The 17,067-nt window shown below is 44.0% G+C and overlaps 1 long non-coding RNA gene across 2 annotated transcripts in view; it reads left to right on the plus strand.

Moving 5' to 3' along the window:
* Positions 1 to 17,067, plus strand: part of LOC109447697 (uncharacterized) — a 64,535-nt gene that overhangs the window by 25,648 nt on the left and 21,820 nt on the right. For both annotated transcript variants that reach the window (XR_002137399.2, XR_012490191.1), the window contains exon 2: positions 3,192 to 3,278. This is a non-coding gene — a long non-coding RNA (uncharacterized LOC109447697). The remainder of the gene's footprint in view (positions 1 to 3,191; positions 3,279 to 17,067) is intronic.

Below are 17,067 nucleotides of genomic sequence, written 5' to 3' on the forward strand. Positions count from 1 at the left end.
TTAAGTGAAGAATATACTATTAGAAAAATTAGCAGAAATGTAAAAGAAATATGTATTACACATCAATAAAAAGGAACAAACTACTGATATATGCAATGACAGATAAATCTCAAGTATATTATGTTAAGGGAAAGAAGCTCAAAACACTATATAATGCATGATTTTATTTATGTGACCATCCTGAAAAAGCAGACTGTGGGGACACAAAATAGGGATAGGAGCAGGGAGAGAAGCTGGCTACACAGGAGAACGGGAGAATGTTCTGGTTGATGGAACTGTCCCGTATCTTGATCGTGGCGGTGATTTCCCAACTATATACATTTATCAACATTTGGAGAACTTAATCTTAAAAATGCTGAGTTTTTCTGTAGATAAATCATACTTTAAGATGAAAAATCTTAATTTTGTTAAAAAGAAAAAAGAAAATATTCTAGAAAGTCATACACAGAATTTCAGTGGTTCTTATATCTGGTGGTAGGTACTGAGTGTTCTTTACTTTCTTTTTTTGATCTTTGTAAATTGATTTAGTTCTCAACTTCACTTGAGAAACTTCACAGAAGTTGAAAGTAATACCTAGTAGACCAGTGTATTTAGCCCTGCTCATGGCTCTGTGCTCTGTTCTGGTTCTATAGACATGAGGATGCTATCTGGGGAATGGTCATATTTTTTGAATCTTCTGACTTTAATTGTGCATACTGTAGCAGATAATAAGCAGTTGCCTTCTAATGCCACTTTCCTTCCTTCTTTATAACAGACCCCAATGGTACAACCACTTCCCTATTCAAGGCCAGGTTCTTCAGGAACAGTGATTGGTTTAAATGGGTCATGTGACACATTCCAGCCAATAGGATGGGAAAGCTTGCCTCTCTCTTAAAAAGAAGCATAAGAAGAAACAGTCTTATTTGCTACACAGCATGTTGATGTAAGTGAGGTCTAGAAGCAGCTATCTTCTGTCCAAAAGGGAGTCAACCTGAAGGCAAAGCCAGCACGCTGAAGAGAGCAGAGCTGAGAAAGCAGAAGAAAGGCCCTTGATGATGTTGTGCAGTCATGGAATTAGCCAACCAAGAATCACAATCCTTCATCACTTCCATGATCTGTTATAAAGAATTGGTTTATTCTTTGCTCTGATTTGAGTTGGGATTTTTCTGTTACTTGCAGCTGAAGATATCCTACCCACATACCTATTATTGCTGTGTGTTTGGAATAGTGTGGCAGTATTTAGTAAGCCTATGCCACCATCTTAACTTTAAATCACACTAATTCCTTGTGAACTTTTAGGGTACTTCAAGGTGATACTTTCAAGCATAGGAAATAACTCAAAGTTCGCTTCTAAATTAAGGTATATTCACAGATACTTGAAGAAAATTGCTTGATGAATTGATAAGAATATTGTCTAGACAGTCTTTTGATTGTGATTGGTAAACGGGAACTTCTGAAGCATCCTCCATTCTCACCATCATTCATTCAGCACCTGTTCAATGCCAAACCGCACAATAGGACCCTCGGGGGTAAGGAAAGAAGGTGAAACAGGGCCTTTCTCCTTCAGGAATCCATCTAGGGAGAGAAGACTTATCATAATAAAAAACAGTAGAATGATCTGTCCACACGAGGAAGACATCCAACGAATCATGGGGGGAGGGGGCAGAAAAAAGAACGAGCAGAGTTACGTCAACATTCTCAATGAGTGTTTATTTACATTGATCATTTGGTTACCAAATTCTCTACTGATCAAGGTTAAACCCCATCTTTGCCTATACTCAAATGGTTTGAATGCTGAAAGAAGGCCAGAGATTGTTGAAGATTTTCTCAATGTAATTAGATAAATTGGAGAATTATTTCCAGTAAAACTCAACATCTCTAGTTAGCCTGTCTTTGAATGCAAGTGAAGCAGTTATCAAATTTGAAGAAATATTCCTTAGCGTGGTGTGTTCATTAAATGTGTAACTGTCGGAGCACCCCCGCATTATGGATTTTTTTTTTTACAGCCAAGTGGTGAGAAAAGTACCTTTAGAATACTTACTCACTGACAACATCTAAAGTGAAAACTGCGCGTGTTCTCCAATCTTTACACATTTCTCTGACTGATCGCTGTTTCCTTAGACTGCTGGAGGTTTGTGTGAAGCGTGCCTGCAGGCTACATATGTTAAAAGTTAGCAGGAAAATGTGTACCAGAAGTCAAAATAAGATTCTCTTAGATCAGTTCTTTAGTGTGCCTACTTATCGAGCCAGATCATTAGCGGTTTCTTTAAGCTGACTATGGACCAGCCACCAAGTGTTTGTATGGAGAAGAAATACCTGCCGAGCGGACCCATTCTATGGTTTGTGAAAATAAAAACCTGTATCCCCATGTTATTGACACTAATTGCAGAGTACTTTGATTCTTTTTTATTTTTCTTTTTAGAAAATCATTTTATTCTTTTAAAACTAGAATAAGAAAACAAATACTATATTGAAGCTGTACAAGAAATGAATGTCCACCTAATACACAGACAAATGTATTTTAAGTCGAACATCTCTATAACAAAGATCTCTAAGCCAGTAGCATTTCTCACCACATCAGCAAACAGACAATAGACGAAGCCTTGTCTCACAGACCTGTGCAACGGAAGCCAGACTGTCAGCTGCTTCTCTAATCAATTACCTGTGTTTGCTCAGCAAACCAACGTGTAACTTCAGCGCTATCTCACCACAGATGTTAAGACTGGAAGCAACTGGACAGGAGGACCAATAAGGAAAACCGAGTGTGAAAACCCACACAGACCAAGATAGAGAGAAAATGATTTCTTAAAGAATCGATCATCTGGCAGGAGTGGCAATCGGAGTCGTCATGTCAGTGTGATCAATTTGAACGTATCTTTCAAAATTAAAAGTGGGATTACCCTTTGTTCCAGGAGTTCACGTCTCAATATGTGTCCTAGAAAAATACATGTACATGAAAGCACGCGCAAGATGTTTGTTGTGGGAGACAAAAAACGGGTAACTCGTTCAGTGTCCATCACCACAAGAATGGTGAAGCAAGCCATGAAACATACAGAGAGCAGTTACACATATTAAGGTGAATCTGTATTTGTCAACATGGGGTCTTCTTTAAGATACGAGGCTGAGCAGGAAAAAAATAATTTCCGAGTTATATGTACAGCTGAACACTTGTTAAATCAATAAATCATAACACAATACCATTTGTTTTCCAGGGTACATTCTTTCTGTCTATGCAAATCATAGAAGAGGACTTGGAAGCATACACCCCAAACTGCTTAACTGTGACTACTACTGTGGAGGTAAGAAGGAGCCAGCATTGAAGAAAAGGGTTTTAAAGGTGCAATATATTTTTATTTGTAAGCTTTTCATTATATACATACGTACATATATATCCTTTATTTTTATATATTACGCACGTGCCTTAGAAAATTAAAATATTAATAGATAAATGGGAAACAGTTAAACTCTGTGTGATTCAAATTTAAACCCCTCCGGTATATAGGTAGGAACCTCAATGTCTTTTGAGGTTCCACTTTCTTGAGCCTATGTCATGATTCTGAGCACTGAGGACTCTTAGAAAGAAGAAACAGCGATACAGTGAAAGCCTCTTCTGTTGTCCCTCTTCCTGCCCATATAGGGGCAAAAATCAAACTATTCGGCAGAGATTAGGGTGACCCCATTGGTCTCTGTTTCTTCAGTACCTCTTTCGCTCTGAGCCACCGCTGTGTTGTATCACACAACCCTTCACCACTCTCTTCAAAGCTGATAAGTCAACAATGGCTTCTTGAAGCATCCATTGATGTGTTGAGATGGAACAGAGATGATGCATAGGCCAAGCTGGCAGAGGGTATCAAGGAATGTTGGATGGGCTACAGGTCCACGGGCTGGACTAGGAATTTCCCAGGCTCCCATGGGAAAGCTTGCCAATGAGTTACAAATGCACCGGCAGCCATTTTCCTCCAGATGGTCCAGATATGCCCAGGTGACATTGCAGGGTGGCCACGAGATGGCTTATTTCAGAAGGGCTCCTGAGCAACTTTCCACTGATCCCTAATACAACAGAAGCTGAGACTTGGTGCCAAAGGTCTCCAGACAACTCCCAGTAGGCCTGGCAAGCTTCCACAGGGACCCTTCTCCACCCTCAGTGAGTGAAGTTGCACCTCTGCCCTTCTGGTTTTGGACCCCTCAACCTTGCCCAATAGGTTGTCCCAGGACAAAATCAGAATTCCTCAGAAAGCCTGCCAGGCTGGAGTCCTGAAAGCTGGCGTAGAAGACATCAGATGATGGACCCAGGTTCACGTGGGAAGTGACAGCAGCTAGGGCTGCTCCTTAGATGGAGCTGAAAGCGGCTGCTCTTTCAAACTGGGGCACCTGATAAACCACTGAGTAATAAACAGAGAGCTCTTCTGCCCTTCACAGCGGCAGTGGCTCCGCTGAGCCGCTTTGGGGGACCCTCTCCCTACTGAGACGGACTCAAGAGTAGGACATGTGCAGGTGAGGCAGGTTTGAGCATTTTCATCATTCGTAATACATTTGTACTGTTGTTATCATTATTACTTATTCAGTTATTACACATCTTCCCCCAGTAGAATGTAAACACCTTGGGACTGTTTTGGTGAACATTCTATCATGGCTGGAACAATGTCTGATCCTAGTTGGCATTCAACTGACATTTACAGAAGGAAGGGAGGCTATGCGGGAAGGAAACAGGAAGGAAAGGGTAAAAAGTTAGAAAGAAATCCGTTACTATTCCCTAAACCAACCTTAGAGGCTTAGGGACTCCTGAAATCTGGGCTCCATGGAGGTCAGAGGGACGAGGGATCCCCACATCCGGGGCTTTTTGCTTCTGTTACTGAGTCAAAATGTTGCTATGGGGCTATAACATGCCCAGAATCACCAAAAACTGTGCACTAATCCAGCTTAGTGAGTGTCTAGTGCATCTGGACATGGTGGTCTCTGGCTTTTGTCGTGGAGGTCAGAGAGGAACTGGTGGTGCTGGTGGTGAGAGAGGAGAGAATGTGCACAGAGATGGGAGTGGGGTGTCCCGGTCACCGGTCCCAGTTCTGTACCAGTGATCCTTGGGCAAACCTTTTTCTCCGCGCCTAAAGTCACACCTTCACAATGAAGGGGCTAGAGAAAATCAGGGGTACTCAGGTTTTACTTTTAATCAGTAGAATCTTACAAGGAATCTCAATATATAAAACACAGAGAAGTAGTATTTAATTAGTATATCACATATTTAACATTTACCTATATAAATAAAAACAATGATATACCTTGATAAAACAATATATAAAACACAGAAAAGTAGGATTTAATTAGCACATTACGTATTTAACATTTACTTATATAAATAAAAACAATGACATACCTTGGTGAAAACCAAATATTAAAATCTGGGGTAATGGGAAAAAATAAGTTATCTGATTTATTTTTAATGTTTGTTTTCATGGCAAAACAAGGAGATTCTTGCAGACAAGCAAATGATAATCATTTTGCAATCTCAAAATCTTCATTTGACTGAAATGGCAAATTAAGACTTATCCCAACGTCTTTAGAGAAGTGATTTAACCTGGCAACACAATTTAATATGTTTGGGGTCACCAGTAGGCTAAAATATATTTTATTAATTCATGAGCAGCCAAATTTCTTTTTTACTTTCACAATTTGGTTAACAAAGGTCCAAAAGAATGCTTTCAGATGCCCCGAAACCCCTGCAAGTAAACAGTCTGAACATTACCAGGCTGGATGGTCTCTGTGGGTCCCTCTCCTTCAAATGGCATTAAGTCTGACTGTGTGTGTATTGAGCACATACTATGCGCTTGTCCCCAGAGATAAAGGTGGTTACAACACGCAAAAGTCATTTTTACATGTGCATTTTTCAGCACTTTCATTGTAAGCTGTTATCATGTATTATTTGATTTCACCCCCAAGCAAACCTTTGATGCCCACACTATTGTTTCCTTGTTTTCATACACGGGGAATCCAAGGCTTAGAGAAGTTAAGGATTTTTCCAAGGACAACAGCTCATAAGTGGCAATGCCGGGACTCAAACCCACAACTGTTCACTTTGTATCGCTTGCTCTTAACCATTTGGCAACATTTTTGGAGTTTGCCCAAACCGTGGCTCAGACCAGAGCTGGTCCTGACCACTTCTTCCTCCAGTGGGGGGATGGGGTGGCCACAGCCATCTGAGGAGGGTGGTGACTGGACTCTGGCAGGCCTTGTTCCTCTGGTTCACCCTGGTCATGTTTCTCTCACACCAGCTCAGCAGCTAGCCCCACCCCCGGCTGCTGGCAGGGCTGCCAGGTCTCCTGGGCGGGGAAGAAGAAAGCCTCCCATTCGCAGAGGCTGTGGCTTGGAGCATCCCTGGGATGGGAAGCATCTGTTGCTGCTTCCATTGTTCCAGCTGAGAGCATGCTAATTGTGCTCTCCAAAGTTGGACTGCAGGCTCTTGCCAGGGGGCAATTATGGACCCTTTTCCAGCAAGCACACTGTCCTCTCCGCAGCTGTCAGCTGAATGGCCCCAGGAGAAACCGCGATTTGGGAGGGAGGGGTCAGGGCGTCTCTTAGGCACCCTGATCTGCACAGGGAAGGGCTTAGCACAGCCCTCTGAGGAAGTAGGGCACCCGCCAGACAGACAGCACCCCCAAAAAACACAGGCAGCCTGGCAACAGCTCTTCTTGGCCAATCCACTTGACTCATGGCCTGTGTGATGGTTTGGGCTGCTATATCGGACAATTCAAAGGCTCAAATGGAGGCAGCATGATGGAGGAAAAGTAGAATAGGCTTGGGAGTCAGAATAAGCTGGATTCAAATCCCAGCTTTGCCACTTGTTAGCTATGGCCTTGAGCAAATCACTGCCACTTGTCTACCTTACCTGGCAAGTGGCGGAGGACATAAGCCAATAAGTAACTAAACAATACCTCGTGAGGGTTGGATGGTGTCGAGCAGGTGCTCAGTAAGTGTGATTTGTATTATTGCTATTATACCTCTAAGTATTTGATCACACGCGTGGAGACAGCCCCACACGGAGGCCTCCTAAGTAAGGAGGAGAAAGGCGTGGTCAGGGACAAAGGAGTAACATCATCCACATGGACCCAAACTAGTTTAAGTCCTCGTCTACGTCCCGGCACTGTGCTGGCTGCTGATCAACTGTCTGCCAGTATGAGACTTGGCTGTCCTAGGAAGTCCCACAAAACGGGCATCCTGAACTGGGGCTGGGGATGCAGACCATGTTGTAAGAAGTTGCCAGGAGCTTTGGCAAACTGTGGGAAGGTGTTGAGCCACAGCCCTCACCATGGCCCCCAGGTCACCGTGTCTGCAGGGACTCTTGGGTTTTCGCGCCTTGTGACAATGCAACAGGAAGAGCACCGTCTGGGGGTGAGCCTTGCTCAGCTCTAGTCCAGTTTCTATACTTCCTGGTTGTGGGATTTGGACAAGTCCCTCGTCCTTTCTTGCCTCATTTATCTGTAACATGAGGATGATAATTGCTAAGTCACCTACAGCATTGTGATGCTGGAAGCAGACTGAGCAAACACCCTGTGAATGTCTCTGGGGTCCAAATGAAAGGTATTATCCACCATTATCTTCATTCTCTTCAAGACCCCAATAAGTCAGGTCTTGTCCAATTCTCCAACGTGAGGATTCCTATTTTGAATTTATAAGATGAGTAAATTCCAGTTCACACACACACACACACATACACACACATACATCCTAACGAGCATCACAATCACGTTTTTCCATCTAAGGCACAGAAAGACGATGCACGTGTGTTGCTTCTATGGATGCCTTTCAGATCTGGACCCCAGATACCCCAAGGTTAGGGTTCAAGGGCACATGCTCCAGGAGAGGAGCAGATAAATGTAAATTCACAGCATCTACAAATTAACTGGTATCTGCTAACAGCAGACTGTACCGGGAGACCCTTACCATTCCTCCATGCTACCTCACTGTGGGTCAGAGGAGAACGTGAGGCTTGGAGAGAGGAAGCCATAGATACTCAACAAATATGTCTTGAGCTAGTAACAGAGTTACACAAAGAGCTTAAAGTCTAGTAGAGAAAAGAAATATCTTTCAAATAGTCCCACAAATAGGTCCTCTCAGACTATGGTGAGTGCTATGAAGGTAAAGTGCAGGATGTTAACAAAAGTACAACTGGAGGCCTTGGTCAAATCTGACACCGGAGAGGTAAGGCTTGCCTAAGGAAGGGATATGTGGTCTGAGCATGAATTAATGGTGTGAGGTCTGAAGATGAATTAATGAAGTGAAGCAGTACTGAACTCCAGCATGACGAGGGCCCAAACAGGAGGAAGGCATGGGCAAAGGCCGGGAGATAACACAGAGCGAGTGAGCAACCAGAGTTCCTTCCTGTGTGCTTCGTGGACAGAGCAGTGGACAGATTGGCAGGGACCTTGTAAGGAGCAACAAAAGGGGTTAAATAAAAAAGAAAGAAAAAACGCTGTTTAACCACAGTCAATGAAATTAGATAAAATTATCTGCTCGTCTTTATGAAAAGATCTAATGCTGCCCTCTACAATAAAGGCTCTATATGGCTTGTGAGATACAGTAAAATGAATGTTATATTGGGCTGCCAGGCGTTGTTAGAATAGCGTGTTTATATAAGCAGTCCCAGAGCTTCAAACATTGAGTTGTAAAGGCCGAGTCTCAGTGAGCAGCTTAGTGAAGAGAAACTCAAGTCCTTGCATTCCCCCTGGGGCAAAGTCTCAGAAATCTTTATGGCTGTATATCTTGTTGGGTGTTCTTCCTTAAACAGCCCCCCTGACAACACCTGGCGGGGCCCTGAACATGGAGTGATCTCTCTCTGGGTTTTTGCTCTACAGCATGTTGGAAGGGAATTGGAAATGACTGTCCTTAAAAACGACGTGAGGATAGTTCCTAGGTAGAGACACAGATTGGACTCTCTCCAGCGTCTGAATAAAAGGAATCAAGCTCTCTGCAGGGAAGAAGAAAATGATCTCAAGCAGGCTTGACTGGAAGAAATCGGGGCATGGTTTGAAGCAATGACTTCCCGTCCAACAAAGGCAGTATAGAGTTGTCACCAGGAAGCCATAACTCCCTTTGCCCACTTCCCTTCATCTAGATGGGATCGTGGACTGTCATCAGTGGAATAGGAGCAGAAGTCACAAGTGACTCTTTCAGACTGAGGAACTTGAGAAGGAAATGTGCCTGCACCACCGCCCTTTTCCTTCTGCTGGCTTCCTGTAGAAGAGCAGAGTCACCTGGAAATCACATGTTACAGGTGACAGAGCCACAATGTGGAAGGGGCCTGGGTCCTTGAGTCACCACTTGGAGGCAAGCTAACTGCCAAATAAGAAGATACGTTTTGGACATTGTATGAGTGAAGAATAAGCTTCTATTATGTTTAAGTCATTATGTCTTGGGGAATTTTTTTTAAGAGCGGGCTAGTGTTATCCCAATACAGTGACATCCAGCCCTAAGACTGGGGAGTAGGAGTGCCTCCTTTGTACATTCATTAATATGCAGCAACATGCCCACTGGAAATGACTGTAGAGTTTTAATCAGTCTTTATGCAGCCTCAGAATCCTGCTTAACATTGCAATTATTACCAAATGACTGAAGTTGGCACTCAGAATAGTACCTGTTTGCTATACCACCATGACTATAAACTTCTTGAAATACAGGTTTAAATATCCATCACTTAGCACATGGCCAACGTGTAGCAGGAGCACAAAAATGTTTGTTAAACCAATGGATAAATGAATGGTAGATGTTCTACAAAGCAGATTAGACTGATCTATTTACAACCCGCCTTAGGCCAGACAGCTGAAAAAAAAAAGTCAGGGAGCCATAGAGACCACAGAATAATTCAACTTAGGTATTAAGGCTTCTGATTGACTTGGAATAGCCATCCCAGGATGGTGGGTCTGTATTCACTGATAATCTCTCACCTCTGTACTTCACATTTCCTGCTCTTCTGCATAGAAAAAGCAATCCAAAATTGTTCAGACCTGCTTAGAGATCTGGTATCAGGAAAGGTGAAGGGGGGAAGTCCCACGATTGTTGAGAAGAGGTCTTGAATAGCATAGCTAAACAGGTTGTTTAACTGTAGAGTCCTCCATATGCGAGCAGCAGTGGTGATGGCCATCCCTTCCCTTTGTGTGGTACAGTAGCAGGACTCCACAGCCATAATTTTGTTTGATTGTTGAATCTGTTGAAGTAAAGAAAGCAGTGGGGAATTTACCCATTTAACAAATGAAGAGAGAATCCTAGAAGAAATATGACTTGACAACATCACAAAATGTAAAAGACAAGCTCAGGTCAAGAACCCAAGATTCTTAAAATTTCATCCATCCATCTACCCATCCATCCATCTATCCATCCAGTTAATATTTAGTACGCACTTATTTGTCAAGCGCTATAGGCCCTGGGTCTTGCTTACCACATCTCATGCCATGCTTTCACGATGTAGATGCATATTTCTCCCTCACGCTTGGTGTTTTGTGGAATATAGTCCTTGCCCTTCCACACTCTATCAGATAGTTATGGGCAAAGTTGTGGGAGGATTGTCATACGGCAAGAATGCACTGAACCCCAGTCTTAGAAATGTGCACAGTCTGGAATTTGGCTGGAAGTAATAGAGAGATGGTCTAAATTCAAGAAAGGACAGTCTTTGATGGGTCCCTGAGGGCCATTGCCTGGGCTTCAGATTTACAGTTGGAGAAATGCAGCTTTTGTTTCAGAGCTTGGATCCATCAACACTACAGTCCAGCTTTGCTGGCTGTGGGCCATCACAGCATCTGAGATAAACATGGGACAATCCCACACAGAACCAGCCTGCTTGGTCACTTCCACGGACACTGGGACTCAGATTCAGCTGCTAGCTTCCATCTGAGGGCATTCCCATCACAGGAAGAGGGAAAGCATGGCAGGCGCCTCCCGCGCCCTTCAGTGGGGCAAGGACGACCTGTGGTGGCCATTCCTTCCAGCCCTGCCTGACCTGCATAAATGTCAAGTCCTTGACTTGTCCCTAGAGGGAAGTAGGAATTCTCCTGGAAGGAGCGTGCTGATGTCATGAAGTGAAAATTAATTGTCATAGGGGAATAAGATTTTAGAGATCCTGAAGCACGTAACAGTTAAAAAAGAAAAAGTTCGTGGAACACTCGCTTTCATAGTTCTCCAAGACTGCTCATCCAACCTCATTTCCCCTCCTGCCCATAAGGTATGCTCCCCTTCACTTCTCATAAACACCCCGTTTGTACTCCCGCTCCCCCAACTCTGCACAAACACTCTGAAAAGTGTCTTTCCCTCCTGTCTGTGTAAGCAAGTCCTACCCACTCTTCTACGTCAGATTCAAGTTTGGTGTGTGATCCCTTATATCCCCCCCAGCTTTTTGTGGCCCAGAGAGAGAGGCCCACACCACACCATTCATCATGTGCCCCACTGATTATCTTATGTGTGTTTATCCCATCGTGCCTCTGAGATTACGAGTTTTGCGCAGAAGGGGCAATATACCTTGTGTTCTTCAGTGTATAAACTAAGGACTCAATTTTTTAAAAATTGCATGTTGCTGTTACTGTTTTTCAGGTACTGGAGAATGCCTTTGGCATAATAGATGCCAGGTTCAAATGAGATCATCCAAATTTGGGATCTCAGTGGATTTGCCATCTTCTATGTACAGTTCTAAGTAACAGGCCTGCCAATGTAGGGAAGGTTTGAGGGCGTGGGGCCATCTGTACAAATTTCCAGGTCTGGGAATCAACAGTGGTGGCGTCCTTGAAAATGAAGTGACCCTAGAGAACGTGAAGGAGCTCAGTTCCCTCCTCTCTCAGTAACTTTTGGAAGTCTTGAGGAAGTGACTACATGCAGGTGGGCCCCACCCCCAAAGGCTGGGCTTCACGAATGAACATAGGAGGCTGTTGGGGAGCGAGCATGGATGGTGGTCGTGGGTGGCATGTGGGCCTGCTGTACCCACCAACTTGTGAAACACCCGGAATCCACTGCCCCAGTTACCCCCTCTCCCCAGGCCGGCTGAGGGCCAGGCAGACCTCCACCACCACAATTGGCAAGTGAGGTCTGAGCCGTGATATGCCCCCACCTTTTTTCCTCCCTTGAAGAGGATTTTGTTGCCAGCACCATATGCTGAAAGTGCCCACGCACAATCCTACTACCATTGCAGGAGGCATTAAATAATTACATTCATTTACCTAAATATGGAAAAAAATCTTTACAAATCAGGGACACTTGGCAGAGTTTCCGGCTGCACGTTTTTCTCTTGGCACGGCCAACTGTCCTGGTGGGTGCTTGTTGCTACTTGAAGTGTTTCTTTTAATTGTGGGGCACATGGCTTCTCTTGTTCTGTTTAATTTTCTTGAAGCTAGTTCCATATTCTGGCTACAAACATATTCTAGGAAAAAAATGCCCACAAAAGTATGGATTGTGCTGAAGTGTACCCTAAGGGAGAGTGCGTAAAAATAGTAATTTCTTGTACATGAAACCTTCCATGGGGCGGTCTTTCACTAGACTGCTTTACAGAAAAAGGCTGAAGGGATGGAAAGGGGGGGAGAAAGGGAGAGGGAAGAGAGGACTAAAACTGGGAAAGCAAACAAGGGTTGTGCAGCGGAGTCAGAGGTGGGCCACCCGAGTGCCGTGTGTGGGCGGTGACCTGCTCTTGTCTTTGTGGACTCTGTGGAAACGCCTCTTGGCTGGTCTGTGTTTTCACTGTCAGTGCTCACTGTATCTAAATAAGGCCCCTCCAGGAGCTGCTGTGAAATCCAGAATCGAGGTGCGGCTGATACACACACAGCCCTGCTAGCAGAGGGCTAGCGCATCAGGAAGCTGCTAGCGCCCCCAGACCTGAAGGGGCAGGAAGAGGAGGTCCCCAGCATCCCAGAGCCTTTGGACAGGAGCTGGGGTGTGTTATGAAGGCCGTGGCCTTCAGTAGAGAAACAGGGGAACATACACACTTCCCACCCTGGGGAAATAAATACCCCAGCCTCTCACTTCTTTCCCCCCTCTCTCTGCTGCCAGTACCTCTGTGATGTGTTGAATTGTGTCCCCCATTCCCCAGAAAAGATATGTTGAAGTCCTAACCCCTTGTACCTCAGAATGTGACCCTATTTGGAAATAAAATTATTGCAGATGTAATTAGTTGAGAAAGTCATACTGGAATAGGGTGGGTCCTTTATCCAATATGATTGGTGTCCTTATAAACAGAAGGAAGACACAGACAGACACAGGGAGAAGATGCCCACGTGATGTCGGAGGCAGAGGTTCCTGTGATGCATCTTCAAGCCAAGGATTGCTGGAAAATGCTAGAAGCTGGAAGAGGCAAGGAAGGATTCTTCCCTACAGATTTCAGATGGAGCAGGCCCCTAATGACAGCTTGATCTTGGATTTCCAGCTTCCAGAACTATGAGAACATAAATTTCTCTTGTTTTAAGCCACTCAGTTTATGGTACTGTGTCATGGCAGCCTTAGGAAACTAATATAGTCTCCCATTAGCCAAACCCAACTGGACTCCAGGGGACAAGGGAAACTGGCTGAAGCAGTTAATAGGAGGGTGGAATAAAATAGAGAATGGATCTGGAACAATAAACCAAGAGTATCCAGCCGACAGGGCTATCAGGATAGACTGATAGAAAGATATTAGTTTAAAAGAAAAAAAAACTGGAAAAAAATCCTCTTTTGCCAAACCTGGCAACCAACCAGCTGGTGGCTCCCTTCTCTAGCTGCAGGAAAGAAAGCTCTCTGCAGCAGGTGAGCCTGACACCAGCACACTGGGGAAGGACATACCTGATGAGAAACCCGATGTCATTTAAGCCCTTGATCCAACATTACCTGAAGCCTCTCTCCAAGGACCTAAATACCAGAGAATGATATATGTTTTACTTAATCTCATAGCTCTGATAAATGTAGGCATCCACGTCAAGTCCTCCTAGCTAATCTTGATATTTTTTCTAAGGGAAAGAAAGTTGACACCTTCCGGACAGGAAATCTGTTAAGACCCAATCCATATGAAAGGAAGCTTTTTATACACCAGATCTCTAGTTTCTTGCAGATCTTTTTCACGAAAAATCAGAAACAACCTAGGTGCCCAATGAAAGGGGATTAATCAAATAAATGTTCTACATCCATTCAGTGAAATTCTATTTGGGCAAAAATTATGACATGGACTGATGGTTTTCCAAATGTCCTCTACAGGACCCCAGGGTTTTCCTCAAAATCCCTCAGAGACAGAAGGGTGAGAGTAAGCGCATGGAATTGCTGATATCATACTCCTAATTTAGCCAGAGCATTTCACTTTGCTCTCATTTGACCTGTTTGTCTTCCAGATAGGATTTCCACTGAATGAGGAGTTCTAGACAACACTCCAAGTCTGTCATTTGGGTTGAAGATAACCCATTGTTTACCTTCTGTCCACTTGGGTAGCACTAGGGGAGGGGAAAGGCAGAAGAGTCCGGGTTTGATGAAGAGCAGAAGAAGATCTGAGAATGACTGTAGCAGACTGGCACTCAGAGTTCATGTAAAGCTGATGCATGTGGATGAAAAGGCCAAGTGCAAAGAGGAAAGACCCCAGACTGGGAGCAGGGAGAGCTGGGTTCTTGGCTCTATTATGTCATCAGCAGGCAATGTGCTTGGGTAGGTGCCCTCTGGGCTGGGGTTTCTTTGTCCTTAAGGAAGGGGCTCCATCTGAATGGTCTCTTAAGTCCTCATGGACACACCAGTGTTCTTTAGTACTATGGAACACCTTATGTGATCCCAAAAAAAAGCTTTCAAAAATACCTACACTCATCCAATCTGTATATCCACTCCTAACGTCAACTCCCCTTATGTATTTTCAGCTCCTTTCCTAGACATGAACCAGATATATAAATACAAATGGATGGTGACAGATACAATATTTGATTTAATCACCTGAACAATCTTCTGAACTAGGTTTCATCATTCCATACTCATTTTACACAGGAGGCAATTGAAGCTCAGAGTGGGAAGGCAATGTGCCTAAGGTCACACAGACATGTCAGAACCAGGATTTGAAGTCCTGATTCGCCTTTGGTTTTAGACTGTGTATTACAGACCCAAAGATCAACAGAGACAGCTTTTCAGACCTCAAATCTAACAGACCTTAAGATTTAAGTAACTACGTATATAGATGATATGGAGTAATATATATATGTATATGTATTTACATATATTTATAAAGCATAAATATTATGCAAAAATATTTAAACTTTTTAAATACATATATAAATGTATAAATTTGTATGCTGCATAAATATATATTTCCATATCATACATATACAGATATATGTCTATGTATATATCCATATCATTTATATAGAGAGATATCTATCATCTATCTATCTATATCTATCTATTTATCTATCTGTCATCTATCTATATCATCTATCTATAAAACAGGTTTTAGTTATTTTTACAAGGCAGCAGAGCTGGGGGAGGAGGTAAACTACAGTCAAGCCTGTTCATTCCTCATGGAAACGAAGCTGAGAGAGAAAATGTGACATAACCAAAGTCATACAGTTAACCAGTTCCCAACTAAAACCCAAGATTTTTAAGTGAAAATTAACCACTGTTAACACTACCATTGTAACTTCATGCTATAGCCTGACATGTACTTGCTGTATTTTCTGAGGTCTTGGGGGGCGGGAGGGGGAGAAAAACCTGTCTCTGAACTTCTGCTCGCCTAATGAACTCATCCAATTTACCAGATGTACAAAAGTGAAACAAATCTGACGCACAATCAGTTAATCCTTCATCTTTCTTGGCGGACGCCGGTGACACAGCGGGAGGACCGTCCCCCAGCCTGCAGTAGTGTTACGGATCACAACGGAAGCATATTGTCATCAGATTAATTTTCCAACGCTCCTACCCCAACCACAAAAATCCTGAGAGAATGAGTGTCAAATACACTTAATAATTGCATAATTATGACATCTGTTACTCTCCAGCACCTCTTAGTGGAAAATTAACTGAAGAAATAGCAGGATCAAAGACGTGTTAACACTCTGATAGCAGATTTAATTGAAATATGACGGGGGAGGATAATGGAGATTAAATTAAGCTCTCAGATAATCATCTGACACAAAGATAATTGAGCCAGCCTCTGCCACGTTGATGAATGCTTCGGAGATGCTGTGTGGGGTGGCATTTCGAGTATCTTATCCTTCAGGCAAAATGGAATTCTTCTCCCCCTCCCTTTCTTCTCTCTCTCTTTTCATTCAACATTTGTATCCTCCAAATCGATAATGTGAACAGCAGCATAATTGGAAATAAAAGATGATCTGAAATCCACAGGAAATTAGGTTGAGGTGTGTGGAGGAAATACGGTCGAATCCTAGACACAGGGTGAGTGTTGAGCCTGCAGCAGAGGGGCGTGCCCCCACCCTGCAGTCTCACTGGGAGTGTTTTTCCACTGACTCCAACCTTCCATGCGTGAGACAGGAGGGGGCCATAAAGACAACAGGAATGGAGGAGACAGCAACCACTCTGCTTTTCCTCTTTCCCAGGGGACATCTCCACGCTCTGTAGGCAAAGTCGGGAGGCAGAGTGTGGTCAGGAACTCGTGCCCAGTGCCAGTGGACATGGAGTAATCCTAGAAGGCAGCAAGCCCATGGTGGCTATTAGTGAGTGTCCCAGTACCCTGCGTGCGGCGGGCGAGGATGGCCTGTGGTGAGCCGTTGACAGCAGGAAGTGGGAAACACCGTTCTGTTTGCTGTCACTCAAAGGGCCAGCCTTCAACAGCCCCGAAGAGTAGGCATTCCCCGTGTTTCCTGTGCCTCCAACTCGGAGACCGCGTCCCTTTCGAAGAGCTGTGATAAACCGAGTATAGAAAGTAGGATGGTGTGCAGAGGGCAGTCTTCACTCTCCCCCCACTCCACCAGCACCCTTCCTACTCAGACTTTCGGCTCTGGGATTTTAGACCAATGTGATTTATCTGCTTTACCGATGTGGAGCCAAGAGAACGTGGTCACCTCTCCTTCACATGGCCCTTTAAGCAGCTTCATCACATTTCCCTCTTACTCTTCTCTGGCATCACCTCTCACATGACCACCCCAAGCATTCCCTAGTCCTGGCCACACC

The sequence above is a fragment of the Rhinolophus sinicus genome, linkage group LG11 (genome assembly GCF_036562045.2).
Source record: "Rhinolophus sinicus isolate RSC01 linkage group LG11, ASM3656204v1, whole genome shotgun sequence".
Classification (NCBI taxonomy): domain Eukaryota; kingdom Metazoa; phylum Chordata; class Mammalia; order Chiroptera; family Rhinolophidae; genus Rhinolophus; species Rhinolophus sinicus.